Below are 16,402 nucleotides of genomic sequence, written 5' to 3' on the forward strand. Positions count from 1 at the left end.
TCAAACCCGTGACCTTTCAGTCACAGGATGACGCTCTAATCAACTGAGCCACACCAGCCAGGACATAAATGTTAACTTTTGTTATTACTGGCATGTTCACTTTCTTCAACTACATATCACCATCACAGTTTATAATGTCATAATATTTTAATCTTTAATCTAGGATGTCCCTCAGAATCACTTGTGGAGTTTTCAGTTTTATATTACCTTTTAAAACTATTTTAAATGGCTTTTGAACTTATGAAAATAATAATGCTTGTTAAACTTTATAGGAATGCATATAATATATGCTTGTTTCCAGTGACACAGAAACAAGAATAAAAAGTACCATTCCTTAGGCTCTAGCTGGAGGTACCTAGCCTAGACTAGCTTCCTTTCCTGCAACCGCATCTTCTGGGCAGACATGGAGACTTCCCACAAGGGGGCGCACGTGAGCAGGTGTGAGAAGATCGAAGTCCTTGGACAGAGCACAGACCTGATTAGCAGAGGCTCAGAGGTTACATACATTTGTACTCATTGCAAACATCCCTGCAGTGTGTAAACACCATCCTCTCAGGGGATGGCAGACTAAAATTGTGTCTTGAACATAATGAGTGCTCCAGGGGGTGGAAACAGCTCCGTTCTGCTCTGGGGAGCCTGCCTTCTGGTTGCTATAGACATTTCACAGCCGCTTTCTTCCCTAAAGCACGGATTAAACCTTTTAGTGATTAAAGCCTTAGAAACACCTTTAAAATAGGTGGCCTCCTAGGCCGGTCAGATTCACAGGAGAATTTCACCAAACATTTAGAGAAGAGCTAACCCTGATTCTTCTGAACTATTCCAAAAAATCCAAGAAGAGGAAAGACTCCCAAACTCTTTTTATGAGGCCAGTGTTATTCTAATTCCAAACCTCAGATAAAGACACAACAAAAAAAGAAAACTACATGCCAATATCGCTGAGGAGCATAGGTGCTAAAATCCTCAACAAAATATTGGCAAATCAGGTCCAGCAACACATTAAAAATATCATACACCATAACTGAGTGCAATTCACCCCAGGGATGCAAAGGTGGTCGAATATCCATAAATAAATAAATGTAATACATCACAGAAACAATACAAAAGACAAAACCACATGATCATATCAACAGATGCTAAAAAGCATTTGATAAAGCACAGCACCCATTTATGATAAAAACACTCAGCAAAGTGGGAATAAAGGGAGCATTCCTCAACATAATAAAGGCCATATATGAGAGACCTACAGCCAACATTACACTTAACAGGCAAAAACTAAGAGCTTTCCTATTAAGATCAGAAACAAGACAAGGGTGTCCACTTTCACCACTTCTATTCCACGTAGTATTGGGAGTTCTAGCCACAGCAATTGAACAAGACAAAGAAATAAAAATCATCCAAACTGGAAAGGAAGAAGTAAAGTTGTCACTGTTTGCAGACGACATGATAATGTAAACAGAAAACCCTATTGACTCCACCTAAAAACTATTCAACCTAATAAATGAATTTGGCAAAACGGTAGGATACAAAGTCAACATTCAGAAGTTGAAAGCATTTTTGTATACCAACAATGAAATATCAGAAACAGAAACTAGGGGGGAAAATCCCATTTTCTATAGCAATGAGAAAAATAAAATCCATAGGAGTAAACTTAACCAAGGAGGTAAAAGACCTCTTCAAAAAACTACACAACACTGAAGAAAGAAATTAAAGAAGACACAAATAAATGGAAGCATGCGCTGTATTCATGGGCTGGAAGAATTAACATCATTAAAATGCCCATACTACCCAAAGCAATCTATAGATTCAATGCAATCCCTATCAAAATATCAATGACATATTTCACATATATAGAGCAAATATTTCAAAAATTTATATGAAACCATGAATGACACCAAATAGTCCCAGGAATTTTGAGAAAGAAGAACAAAGCAATAGGGATTACAATACCTCCTACTGATATCAAACTATATTACAAGACCACTGTAATCAAAACAGTCTGGTACTGGCATAAGGACAGACACTCAGACCAATAGAACAGAATAGAGTCCAGAAATAAACCCATGTCAATATAGTCAGTTAATCTTTGACAAAGGGGGCAGGAACATAAAGTGCAGTAAAAATAGCCTCTTCAACAAATGGTATTGGTAGATCTGGGCAAGTACATGCAAAGAAATGAAACTAGACCACCAACTTACACCATACACCAAAATAAACTCCAGATGGATAAAAGACTTAAATATAAGTCAAGACAACATAAAAGTCCTAGAGGGAAACAGGCAGGAAATTTTCAGATATTCTACACAGCAATATTTTCACCAGTACATTCCCTAAGGTAAGGGATACAAAGGAAAGAATAAACAAATGGGATTACATTGAACTAAAAAGCTTCTGCATGGCTAAAGAAAACATCAACAAAATGGAAAGGGAACCAATTGTATGGAAAAACGTATTTGCTAATGATACCTCAGACAAGGGTTTGATCCCCAAAATATATAAAAAAATCATACAACTCCATGACAGGAAGACAAACAATCCAATTAAAAAATGGGCAAAGGACCTGAACAGACACTTCTCCAAGAAGGACATACAGAGAGCCCATAGACTCATGAAAAAATGCTCAACTTCACTGGCCATCACAGAGATGACAATTAAAACCACAATGAGATACCATTTCACATCGGTCAGAATGGCCATCATAAGTAATTCAACAAACAACAATTGATGGTGAGGATGTGGAGAAAAGGGAACCCTAATACACAGTTGGTGGGAATACAGACTGGTGCAGCCACTGTGGAAAACAGTATGGAATTTTCCTCAAAAAAACTACAAATGGAACTGCCTTTCAATCCAGCAATTCCATTGCTGGGACTATACCATAAGAATTCTGAAACACCAATTCAAAAGAACCTATGCACCCCAATGTTCATAACAACATTATTTACAATAGCCAAGTGCTGGAAACAGCCTAAGTGCCCATCAGTAAATGAGTGGATCGAAAAACTGTGGTACATTTACATGATGAAATTCTATGCAGCAGAAAGAAAGAAGGAGCTCCTACCCTTCTCAACAGCCTGGATGGAACTGGAGCACATTATGCTAAGTGAAATAAATCAGGCAGTAAAATACTAATACCATATGATCTCACCTATAAGTGGAACCTAATCAGCAAAACAAACAAGTGAGCAAAATAGAACAGGAGACAGGGAAATAAAGAACAAACAGACAGTGACCAGAGGGGAGAAGGAATGGTGATAATGAGGGAAAGGAGGAGAAGGGGCAAGCAAAGGAACATGGAGGACTCATGGACACAGACAATGGGGGGATTGACTATGGGAGTGGCGGGGGATGAGGTAGGGGTGAGCAATGGGGAAAAAGGCAGGACAACTGTAACTGAATAATAATAAATAAATAATTTTTTAAAATTTAAATAATTAAATAAAGTAGATGACCTCATACTGTCCAGTCCCTTCCCATCAGATTAGCTGAAGAAATTTAGGCAGAATTTGGGTCACTCAAAAAAGTGCTCGAATAAACACAACAAGATTACATTAAAATTATTTTAACCAGCTAATTGTGATGTCCCAGATATCAACTCATTCAATCCTCAGAACAACCCTATGAGAGAAGTTCTATTATTTTCCCTATTTGATGATTGACAAAATGAAGACACAGAGAGGGCCAGCGACTTTCCTAATGTCACACAGCTAGGGAGTGGTAGAAGCAAGGTTCCTAGTCTTATCTGTCCAAACAGCTTACGTGGCTAATCACTACACGCAGAGGCTTTCTGCTTGAGATAAAGACTCCTGGAATAGAGCCAGAAGACGTGGTTGACTCACAGCTCTTTTACGATGAATAAATTGTCCTGTGCAAATCTCCTGGTTTTGTCTGTTTCTCCATCAAAAATTGCTGTCAGGGACAGTGTGACTCTTGACTCCACTAATACCCCTCTTACGGGGTTGTGTAGGTGTCATTCATGGTAATGCATGTGAAAGTGCTTTTTGTAAAGTATAAAGAGATGTACACAGCTGGGGGCAAAATACAGATGAAAGTAGAGTGGTGAGGAAGATGGCTCTGGCTAATGAGTCTGACACAAAAGAGATGAGGGAGCTACATAGATTCCTGAGGGAATGTTCCTCCAGGCAGAGGGGACATCAGAACAACCGCTCTGAGGCAGGACTATGCTGGAGCGTTCTACAACAAGAAAGGCCAGTGCGGGGGAGCTGAGTGAGCGAGGTGGGGAACAGTGGGGGTCAGAAGGGGGATGGGACAGAGTATAGGGTCTCACGAGCCATTGTAGGGACTTTGGCTTTTACTCTGGGTCAGGTAGGAGCCACTGAAGGGATTTGAATAGAATAGGGCCAGGATCTAATAGTGCCTTAGCAGTCTTGCTGACTTAAGAATAAATGGTGGAGGGTCAGGATGGATGCAGGCAGACCATGAAGAGGTCAGTGCAAATGCAACCTCTGATCAAGAGGTGGTGGTGGCCTGGACCAGGGAGGTGGCTGTGGATACAGTGAGAATCAGCCAGATTCTGGACATAATTTAAAGATTGGACCACCAGGATTTTCTGACAGAGCAGATGTGAGGGATAAAAATAGAAGAAACACTGATGATTTCTCCAAGTTTTCTGAGCTGAGCAACAATCTGGAAGGATGGAGTGGTCATTTCCTGAGAAGGGAAATGGTGGGAGGAACAGGGCCGAGGGGGCTCTCAGAGATCAATATTAGCCCTGCTAGTTTGGAGTGCACCCTTCTTTTACATGAGAAGATGGATTCTGACTCTTCAAGGTTGCATTTGCAAAAAAGTCTGCTTACAGGGATGGAAGGAATTTGTGACCATTCTGCAATATATTGAATATCATAGCATACAATTGCATTTCATTTTATTTAACTAGCACTTACATATATAGCCTTTACAGTGTTGCAGGCACTGCATATATAATATGTATATTATCTTTGTCCATGAGTCCTCCATGTTCCTTTGCTTGCCCCTTCTCCTCCTTTCCCTCATTATCACCATTCCTTCTCCCCTCTGGTCACTGTCTGTTTGTTCTTTATTTCCCTGTCTCCTGTTCTATTTTGCTCACTTGTTTGTTTTGCTGATTAGGTTCCACTTATAGGTGAGATCATATGGTATTAGTATTTTACTGCCTGATTTATTTCACTTAGCATAATGTGCTCCAGTTCCATCCAGGCTGTTGAGAAGGGTAGGAGCTCCTTCTTTCTTTCTGCTGCATAGAATTTCATCATGTAAATGTACCACAGTTTTTCGATCCACTCATTTACTGATGGGCACTTAGGCTGTTTCCAGCACTTGGCTATTGTAAATAATGTTGTTATGAACATTGGGGTGCATAGGTTCTTTTGAATTGGTGTTTCAGAATTCTTATGGTATAGTCCCAGCAATGGAATTGCTGGATTGAAAGGCATTTGTTCCATTTGTAGTTTTTTGAGGAAAATTCTGAAAATTTTCTTTACCCATTCATCTGTTGATGAACGTTTGGGTTGTTTCTGCCTCTTGACTATTGTGAATAATGCTGCAATAAACCTGGGTGTGCAAATACCTCTTTGAGATCCTGCTTTGAATTCCTTTAGATTCAAAGTGAGATTGCTATTGTTAATTTTTTAAGGCAGTTCCATATTGTTTTCCATAGTAGCTGCACCACTTTACATGTTCACAAGGGTACACAAGGTTTCAATTTCTCCACATCTTCACCAACACTTGTTATTTCTGTTTTTTATTTTTATTTTTTAGTAGCTACTCTAGTGGATATGAGGTGATATCTCATCATGGTTTTGACTTGCATTTCTCTTATGGTTAGTGATATTGAGCATCTTCATGTGTTTTTTGGCCATTTTTATATCTTCTTTGGAGAAATATCTATTCAAGTCCTTTGGCCATTTTAAAATCTTGTTATTTGTTTGTTTTTGTTGATAAGTTGTAGGAGTTTTAAAAAATATATTCTGGATATATCCTAGCTGGGTGATTCGGTTGGCTGGAGTGTTTCCCCATGCATCAAAAGGTGGTGGGTTTGATTCCCAGTTAGGGCACACACCTAGATTTTGCACTCAATCCCTGGTTGGGGCTCATACTTGAGGTGATCGATTGATATTTCTCTCTCTCTCTCTGAAGTCAATAAAATAAATACATTTTCAGGTTTGGATTAAATATATATGTTTATATTTATATATATTCTGGGTATTAACAGTTTATCAGATGATTTGCAAATATTTCCCCCCATTCTTTATGTTGCAATTTCTAGTGTGACCCTCAAGAAGGAATATATCTGCCAAGGAGGACTCCTCATGGTTAACTGGAGTCTAGCAGTCATTGCTGACAGACCCAATCATTTGCATCTATAATGACCGATCAGAATGGCTCTACAACAACCAGTCAGAACTCAAGAGTCTGGGCACTGAAGATAGTGTTATTTGGACCAGTCAGAATGCAAATTTTGTTTCTTCATTTGCATAAAAATGGATCAATCTGGAACCAATGCAGGAACTTCCTCTATAAAAAGCTGCTCCCCCTCCATCTGAAGGAGTGCACATTCAATTCCTACCAGAAGGCACATTTATTGTTTGTAAACTGTTTACCTAAATAAAGTTTCTCCTTTTACCACACTCCAGCTTAGGGCCTCCTATTGGCTTAGATTGGTGGCGGTGACCAGTAAATATAACAAACTTTATTTAATTAGCCCTCTGTCACCTGACATGTGTCAATTTATGGTTGTTGGTGTCAATTCAGCACCAACAGGAATCCCCAATTTGGGATGCAGTGAGAAAGAAAGTGTTATTCAGTGCAAACAGCTCAAGCATGATATGGCTGTGGAGCAGCTCAGTTGTGACACAGCACGGTTGTGACAACAGCACCACTTGTGGTGGGACTGTGCTGGTCTGCTCTGCTCCAGGCTCCAGCTAGACTAGCTTCTGTGTTTCATCTTTGGTGTTTCAGCTCCAGCCAGGGAAACACACTCTTCAGTCTTCATTGGCAAAGGAAACTACACTCCCAGAACAAGAGGAGAACTGACTTACATAGACAAAAGTCCTCATCCTGTCCCTGATTGGTTCATCCTCATGCAAATGAAGATTCGAAATCTTCACAGTTTGAGTGGTCCAAAAGGCACTGTCCTGGTTCGTCAGAATGGAACCATTCTGATTGATCGACAAAGAAGCTGATCAAGATACAGCTGCCCAGTTCCAATTGGATGAAGAAAGCCTCAGTACTGTTGGTTGAAGTGGAATTCCAGGAACTCTTTTATAAGGGCTGGCTCAGATGGCAGGAATTCAGTACAGGCAGGAAGGTCAGTGTGGAGGAAGGTATTTCAGTACAGGCTTTACCTCCAAATGCAGTTTTGCATGACAGACCCCTGTGTAGAAATGGCTGCTAGGCTCTGTGTTTTAAATTTGAGGCCAGTTAGCCACTGGGAGCTCTTCTCAGTAAGTATCTTCTTTCTCAGGGTTCACACCTGTCAGCAATATGAGGCCATGTGCAGAATCTGTTTTCCTCATCTCTCTATTTCCCCAGTGTCTGGCTGTTGGAGGAGGTAATGGAGAGAGGTGGTGATTGCCAGCTGACCAGAGAGACAGACCTAGGCAATCCTCAACCACGCCCCACCCTTGGAATGTAAGTTCTGCCCACTCTTCTCACACTAGGAGCCATTTCAAGAATGTAGCCTTGAGAGAGTAAGGTGCTGTTGAGACCATGTGGACAACACGTGACTGAACCCCATTAAGTCCTCTATGGAAACTCCAAGATTCTGGCTTATGGGTTGGATATCTACTCTTTTTATGGCACCCAAAATAAGTCTGGTAGGAAACGTCCCTTGACTGTTATCATTGCCAACTACACCTCTGGAGCAGTCTGCCTCTTTGTTCCCTCTCGTCTTGCCCTCTGTGTGTGTTGGCGGGGGAGGGGGGGGCATGGACTGTGTGACAGTTTCTGTTGTCACCTGAGAAGCTCCTGCATTTGCAAACCAACACTAGTGCCATGACTGGTGCATACTAGCTCTTCCTCAAATATTTTCTGAAGGAAGTAAGGAAGAGCTGAGTAAGTTCTAGAACGAAGAAACGGGAGAAGCATTTGGGAACACCCTGTGGGTTCCTGCCCAAGACCAACACTATCTAATAGAAATATAATAGACATAATTTAAGATTGTCTAGTAGCAGTATTTTCAAAAAAGGAGAAACAGATGAAATTTATTTTAATAATAGGTTTTATTTAACAAACTATATCCAAAACATTGTCATTTTAACATGCAATCAATTTAGAACTTGTAAATGCCTTAAAAAATTCTTTCTTTGTCCCGTGTTTTAAAAACAGTTCAGGTCATTGGAGCCACCGTTTCCAGTGCTTCAAAACCAAGTGACTACTCGCCAACGTTTTTGAGAGCGCAGCGCTAGCCCTTGGGCCCTCCGGGTGCTCTGGGAGCCTCCAGTACCTAAGCCTGCGCCCGTATCTGGTGGGCGCTCTTAAGGTTTGCTGGGCAGAAGGAAAGAGTAAATGCAGACCCGGGGCGGTGAATATGCCAGCTGGTGTACACGCCCAGCGCTCGGAGGAACACGGCCTAGTTCCAAGAAGAGAGCGATCAGCCCTCCAGGCAGGACGCGCAAGCCCGGGTTGGAGTCGCTGAGGAGCTCCGCTGGCGAGCAGACTGGCGCTGGGACGCTACGGCGGGTGCAAGGTGAGGCGGTTCTCAGGGTCCGGGGGCAGCACTGGGACGTCTTCCCAGGTATCCGCCGAGACGCGGATTGCGGAGTCCTCTCCCCGCCTCCGACAGGCACCTCAATGAGGGTGTCCCACACGCGCAGAGGCGGCAGGGTGGCCAGGGGTGGCAGCTGTGGCCAGGAGGCGGGAGCGAGCGGGAGCGAAGTATGAAAAATGGGGCAAGAACCACCAGGAGATGGGGACAGAAGAGTGGGAGTGGGGGTGGGGGTGGGGGTGGGGCCCCAGCTCCGCCCGCGGCTCCAGCTCGGGCGGCCACGCGCTGTCCCTCTGCGTTCACAAAGTTTCAGAGGAGGGCACACATTGGTCGCCCCCATTCAGGCTGCCCCGAGGCTGCAGGAAGGAAAAAATAATCGCACCCATTAATCGGGAGTTTACTCAACGGTGCCCGATCAGGTGAACTTTGCGCGGCAACTTGGTTCAGAGAGCGGGCTTTAGAATCGCTTCTGAGCAAGTTGCTTACCTTCTCTGGGCTACAATTTCTATCTTTGTTCTTTGGCTTTTTATTTACTTTTTTAAGGCTAAAAATAAGATGTTCCTCATAGAATTTCTCTGTGCTGGAGGCCCAAGAAACAGTTCCTAAATGTTTGATGTTATTTCCCGTGGGATAATCTCCTGGGATAGGGTCTCCCGGGCCCTTTTTACCTATGAGGAGATGTGGGCCCAGACAGGTTAAGTGACTTGGCCACAACAATGAAATGGAAACAGCAGGATTTGAACCCAGAAAGCTAAACTTCAGAGCCAACATTAACGTCCAGTCCAGGTCCACTATTTCTTAGAAGGCATGGAAGGAGCAGTAAACTGATTCTGAGATTCCTTCTATCTGTGAAATTGATACAAAAACAGTGCCTAACCTGTGGGTTATTGTAAGAATTAGCTGAACTAACACATAAATGCCTACCTCCTAGTGTGTGTATGCCAGAAGGACAGGATTTTTTTTTCCTGGTTTGTTTGCTGCTACATCTCCAGTACACAAAGTAAATGTTCAATAAATACTTGTCGAATGAATAAGGCATATTACTGTTTACCTTTACAATAACCCATTTTAGTCCCATACTACTGATGAGTAGACTGATGTTCAGAGAGGTTAGGTAACGTGTGGGATGTTACACAGATGGTTGGTAGAAGAGCCAACATTTGAACCCAGGTCTGTTTGATTATAAAGTCTGTGTGGTCTTGATGCCTGATCCAGGTTCCATCACATCCTGGTAGGATGAATGTGGCAAGTTATTTAACTCTTCTGTTCCTCAATTTCCTTAACTATAACATGGAGACAAAGTAAGAGAAAGCACTCAGCACAGTGCTGACACTTAGCAGGCACTCAGTAAACTCTGGCTACAATGATTGCTGATTGCCCACTCCAAGAGTGGAGGGTTGGCATAGCAGGCATTTAGAAGGGGCAGAGAGGAGAGTGGAGGTTGGAAGGGGAAGATGAGAGGTAATCAAGTTGCTTTCCTGCTTTCTGTGGAGTCCACAGAACCAGGCCCCATTTGCCCTCTGGAACACTCCTGAGAAGTCCCCCTTGCTCAGTGCAAAGGGAGGGGTATCACCTGGTGTCCTGCTTTCCATCTAGTACACAAAGAGGCTGTCACGAGAACCTGGTACCCTTTCGTTGTACAAACAGGGCACAAAGTCCTCTCCACTTCAGCTGATTCCCTGTTGGCAGATGAGGCTTTTAAGAGGAGAATTGCAGGTGGCAAAGACAGTTAGTTATGCAGAGGTTATTTTAGCTAGACCCAGGTTCAAATATCATGTCTAAGTACTTCCAAGTTCCAGGGCTTTGGCAAGTTGCTTTTGGAGCCTCAGGTCCCTGATCTGTTGAATGGGCACAATAATAGGACCTCACAGGGTTGTTGGAAGGCTAATCTGAACTCATGTCTGGACATCATTTAATACAATATCTAGACCGAAATACTCGTACACAGCAACTATTGTTGCTTGTGTTATTGAATGTTTGATGTGGCTTCCTAGCCTTAGGGTCTCCTGATGTACAGGGAAAGCCCTTCAAGGATTATTAAATAAAGTGTCCTTTCCTTGAGACTCTTCTTATCTAGAGTGTTTTATTCCAGGGATCCCCATCTGTCACATCCTTGGATTTTGTATTCTGATAGGGCAAGTGCTGCCCATAAATGTGCCAGGCCAGTTTCTGGGGACAATAAAACTGGCAAGTGATGGGAAGGGCACTGTGTTCTCTGCTTAGGAACCTCCATCCTTTGATGTGGGCACTTGGTGGGAGCAGGGATCCTAACTTTTTAATATTGTTTGAGTCGCTAACATTTGTTCTGCATACTCTGTGCCAAGAGTTGTGCTAAGCCCCAGCTCTAATGATCTATGGAACCTGGGCTCCAGAGCCAGGCTGCCCCGGTTCTAATCCTGCCTCTGCCACTTTTTAGCTGTATGACTGGGCCAAGTTACTTAACCTGTGTTTCAAATCTGTAAAATGGGATGATTATAATATACCTAATTAATAGGGCTGCTGTGAGGAAAGTAATACATTTCTCTCTTGCACTGATGATTCTCTACCTCTCCATCCCTTCCACTCTCTCTAAAATCAATAGTCATGGGCCCTGACCAGTCTGGCTCAGTTGGTTGGGTGTTGTCCGCAAAACAAAAGGTCACCTGTTCAATTCCTGGTCAGGACATATACCTGCTTTCGGGTTTGGTCCCTGGTTGGTGTGTGTGCGCGGGGCAACTGATCACTGATGTTTCTCTCTCACATTGATGTTTCTATCCCTCTCTTTCTCCCTGCCTTCCCTTCTCTGTAAAAATAAATAAAATCTTTATAAAAAAAACAATGAGCATGTCCTAAAAAGAAAAGAATCTGTCCAATGACACAGAGCATTATCTTTTCTTCTCTCCCAACTGCTCATCATTTCCCATTCCACTGCCACCATTGCAGTTCACGCCCCCTTCTTTCCTTGCCCAGATTCCTTTGTCTGCCCCTATGGAGGATCTGCTTCCTGTGCTGATGCTGCCAGCATCTTCTGCTGCCTGAAAGTTCTCTCTCTTCTTAACTTCCAAAACTTTAGGAGCTCCCCAGGGGCCTTGGAACTAGTTCTTTTTCTTTTTTCTCCTTAACTAAGACAAAAGAGATGGTTTATTGCACACATTGCATTGAGGCACAATTGAGACCAACTAGTCCAGAATATCACAGGTGCAGGGCAAAGGACCAAAGGGACTGTTTTTGTACGAGCAGAGTGTGTCTCTCAAAAAGTGGTTTCCACAATCAGACAGGTCCATTGAGAAGTTCTAGACAGCAGGCATGCAGTCCAACGATTTGTACTAGTGTCCCTGGCCTCTGACTTCCCTTATTTCTGCTCCTGTGACTTCTATGGATGCACAAGTTAGCTGTTTACTTGGACCTGTGTCTCATCTTTCTTCTTTGCACTTCAGACTAGCATTTGCTTCTTCCTTCACTTGGCTCTCATGGCGTGGAGGTTTCTAAGAAGATGGCGCTGAGGCTGAGAAAGCCTAGTTCTTTTTCTTTTACTCTTTCTATTGTTTTATCTGATTAAAAATATAATGCATGTACAAGTTACTTTAAGCATTTATTTCTTATAGGTCCTGATGGGCTAGTTAAGTTGGTTAGAGCGTCATCCTGACATGCCAAGGTTTGGGGTTGGTCCTGGGTCAGGGCACATACAAGAGTCAACCAATGAATGCATAAATAAGTGGAACAACAAATCGATATCTCTTCTTCTCACCATTCCTCTCTAAAAAAATAATACAAATTAATCAATTAATAAATTTTTTAAAAATTGTATGCCTTGTAAAATATTTGCAAAGGATACGAGAAACTGCAATTTCATCCTCTAGTGATATTCATTGTTTCATGTGTTTCATTTAGGTTTCTCGCCCCCACCCCCAGATATACTAATATAGATTTTTAAAAGTTGTCTTTAACATAAATGAGATCATGCTACCCAAACTGTGTGCAATTCAGCAAAAATTTTTTTCAAAAATTTAATTTAATTTTGAATGTTACATTTCTGCATGGTATAAATTCCAGAAGATGGCTAAGCAAATATTGAAAAATCTCTCCCTTCTTATATGTCCCCAGCTGTCCATCTCACTCCAGAAACTACCTCACTTGCCAATTTACAATCTACCTGCAGACAGAGGAAGAAGATATAATTACAGTTTGTATGGCCTAATATGTGTCATAAGTCACAATATGTAAAAATAAGCAGGGAGCCCTGATTGGTGTGGCTCAAGTGGTTGGGCATCACCTTGCAGACTGAAAGGTCACCAGTTTAATTCCCGGTCAGGGCACATGCCTGGGGTGCAGGCCAGGTCCCCAGTTGGGAGCATGCAAGACACAACCATTCAATGTTTCTCTTGCATGTTGATGTTTCTTTCCTTTTCTCTCTAAAAATAAATAATATTTTTTAAAAATAAGTAGGGAAATAGAAGGGGAGAAATACTTTACTAGAGGAAAATGTTTCTATCTTTCTTCCCATCTGAACAATCTCCTTCCTAGAGATAACTGTGCATTGCAGATTGTCTGTTGGCTGGAGTTCTCTCTAGGAACTTGAGTTTTAGGTAGTTATTAATAACTGAGCATTAAAATGGTCCAGCCATTTTCAAAGGTCAACCCATTTTTCTCTTACCTACACTCTGAGGAGGTATATTGTCTCCATTCTGCAGAAGGGTAGAGTCATCTCAGGGCAGTGCAGTTGTAAAGTGCTATGGAAAGTGCTTGAATCATCAGGATGTGATTCAAGTCAGCCTGCCTTGAAATGTGGGCTGGTTTTATGCTGCTTATCCCTTTATTCCTGGAAGGAATGCCATCACAATTGTGCAGGTAAACTTGCAAAGTCTGAATGTTGCCCCAGGAGCTATATCTGCAGGACAAAGTGGCCGGTGTATGAGAGTATCTTGTGGATTGCCTCTTTCCACTTCGCCTCACTTTCTGGAGGGGAGGAGGGGGATACAACCAATGTAACTTACTTCCTTATGGCGTCCACAGAATAAAATAGCCTCTAGAAAGGACTTTGTTCTTTTTATTGCACTGAGGCCAAAAGAGCATTGACAGCGAAGGGCTGAGGTTCAGGAAGAAAGAAATACACAATTTGATCCTGGAGTTAGGGCTTCTTCTCCTTAAACCCAGGACACAGAGGCCGTGGAGCAGCCATGATGTTGGGGGTCGAGCACTGATCTGCATTTAATGGGTGAGACCCAGTTATTTATTGGCTAGCAAAGGGAGACATGATAACCATGGTGGCATAAAATGATCACAAACTGGTAAACATCCCCTCCCTGTCATCCCAGCAGCATGACTAAGATTAAACGGGGCTGTGTTTAAGGCAGAAAAGATGGGTCAGTAGAAAAAGAGGACTCATTATCTCTATGTAGTGGAGAGGAAATGCCTGTATGTTCCCAGAGGTCAAAGAGGGTGCTTTGAAGGGGTGGTGGGGACACAGAATAATGGGAAACCCTTGGGAAGGTGTCATGGGAGGAGAACTGAAAGGGGGGCTGTCTTGTAGCTTATCATTAGCCAGATGCCAAGTACAGAAAAATGTACAATAAATATTTCTTAGAGGAAAGAATGACTATGGGGAAGTCGGGGGCAAGGGAGCATATGTTGGCTGTAAGAGAAAGCTCTAGGACTGTCTGACTGAATCAAAATCTGGGCTTCCCTGGGTCCTAGCTGTGAGAGTCTGGGTGAGTTACTGTACTTTTATGGCCTTAGTTTGCTTCTTTGCAGAATGGGTAGTATGGTAATATCCACCTCTATGGGTGGATATTAGAGCTAATAAAAAAATATGGTGCACTTCTGGCCAAGATGGAGGTGAAGGTAGATACACTGTTTCCTTGCATAACCAAAAGAAGGACAACAACAAATTTTAAAAAATAACCAGAACTGCCAGAAAATTGAACTGTATAGAAGTCCAACAACCAAGGAGTTAAAGAAGAAACATTCACCCAGACTGGCAGGAGAGGCAGAGCCGGGCAGCCAGGGTGGAGAGGATGCACCACAAGGTGGCAGCTTGAGGACTGGACAGGTGAGGCAGTGGCTGGTGGTCCCACATTTGTGTGCAGATAAACCAGGAGGAACAACTTGGGAGTGAAACAAACCAAGCAACCTGGGGTTCCAGCACAGGAAAAGAAAGTCTCAAAACCTTTGTCTGTAAAAAATCTGTGGGTGTTGAGGTGGTGGGAGAAACTCCCAGACTCACAGGAGAGTTTGTTGGAGAGACCCCCAGGGCCCTAGAATGGACACAAACCCACCCACCTGGCAATCAGTACCAGAAGGGCCCAATTTGCTTGTGGGTAGCAGGGGAAGTGACTGAAAGCTGGCCAAGAGCCAAGCAAGTGGCATTGTGTCCTCTGATCCCTCCCCCATATACAGCATCACAATGCAGCAATGTGGGTTGCTCTGCCCTGGTGAATACCTAAGGCTCTGCCCCTTACTATGTAACAAGCATGCCAAGACAAAGAAATATGGCCCAAATGAAAGAACAGATCAAAACTCCAATAATAGAAATAATGGATGAGGAGATGGCCAACCTATCAGATGCAGAGTTTAAAACACTGAATGCTCACAGAAATGGTTGAGTATGGTCACAAAATAGAAGAAGAAGTGAAGGCTATACAAAGTGAAATAAAGAAAAATATACAAGGAACCAACAGTGATGAGAAGGAAACCAGGACTCAAGCCAATGGTTTGGAACAGAAGGAAGAAATAAACTTTCAACCAGAATAGAATGAAGAATAAGAATTCAAAAAAATGAGGATAGGCTTAGGAATCTCTGAGATAACTTTAAATGTTCTAACATCTGAGTCATAGGGGTGCCAGAAGGAGAAGGGGAAAAGCAAGAAACTGAAAACTTATTGGAAAAAATAATGAAGGAGACTTTCCCCAGTCTGGCAAAGGAAATAAACTTCCAGGAAGTCCAGGAAGCTCAGAAAGTCCCAAAGAAGGTGTACCCAAGGAGGAATACACCAAGGCTCATCATAATTACATTACCCAAAATTAAAGAGAAGGAGAGAATCTTAGAAGCAGCAAGAGAAAAGGAGACAGTGACCTACAAAGGAGTTCCCATAAGACTAACAGCTGATTTCTCAAAAGAAAATTCATAGGCAAGAAGGGGCTGGAAAGAAGTATTCCAAGTCATGAAAGGCAAGGACCTACATCCAAGATTGCTCTATCCAGCAAAGCTATCATTTAGAATGGAAGAGCAGATAAAGTGCTTCCCAGAAAAGGTCAAGTTAAAGGAGTTCATCATCACCAAGCCCTTATTATATGAAATGTTAAAGGGACTGAGCTAAGAGAAAGAAGAAGATCACAACTATGGACAGTAAAATGACAACAAACTCACAACTCTCAACAACCAAACCTAAAAAACAAAAACAAACTAGGCAAACAACTAGAACAGGAACAGAAATACAGAAATGAAGATCACATGCAGGGTTATTAGTGGGGAGTGGAAGGGGGATAAGGGGGAGGGAAAGGTATAGGGTATAAGAAGCATAAATGGTAGGTACAAAATAGACACAGGGTGGTTAAGAATAGTATTGGAAATGGAGAAGCCAAATAACTTCTGTGTATGACCCATGGACATGATCTAAGGGTGGGGGGAATGCTGGTCGGAGGGGGGATGCAGGGCAGAGGGGAATAAATGGGAGGAAAAAAATGGGACAACTATAATAGCATATTCAATAAAATATACTTTAA

The 16,402-nt window shown here is 42.5% G+C and overlaps 1 protein-coding gene across 2 annotated transcripts in view; it reads left to right on the forward strand.

The window, feature by feature from the left end:
* The first annotated feature begins 8,322 nt into the window (after positions 1 to 8,322).
* TMC5 (transmembrane channel like 5) overlaps positions 8,323 to 16,402 on the forward strand; it is a 67,520-nt gene continuing 59,440 nt past the window's right edge. The window contains exon 1 of one of the 2 annotated variants that reach the window (XM_045819354.1): positions 8,323 to 8,683. The gene's annotated coding sequence lies outside the window, so the exon portion shown is untranslated. Of the gene's footprint in view, positions 8,684 to 13,782; positions 13,896 to 16,402 lie in introns of those variants that run through there. The other variant, XM_045819355.1, reaches the window with a different exon arrangement.

This window comes from Phyllostomus hastatus, unplaced genomic scaffold (assembly GCF_019186645.2).
Source record: "Phyllostomus hastatus isolate PE091 unplaced genomic scaffold, TTU_PhHast_1.1 phas_scaffold_385, whole genome shotgun sequence".
NCBI classification, from domain to species: Eukaryota; Metazoa; Chordata; class Mammalia; order Chiroptera; family Phyllostomidae; genus Phyllostomus; species Phyllostomus hastatus.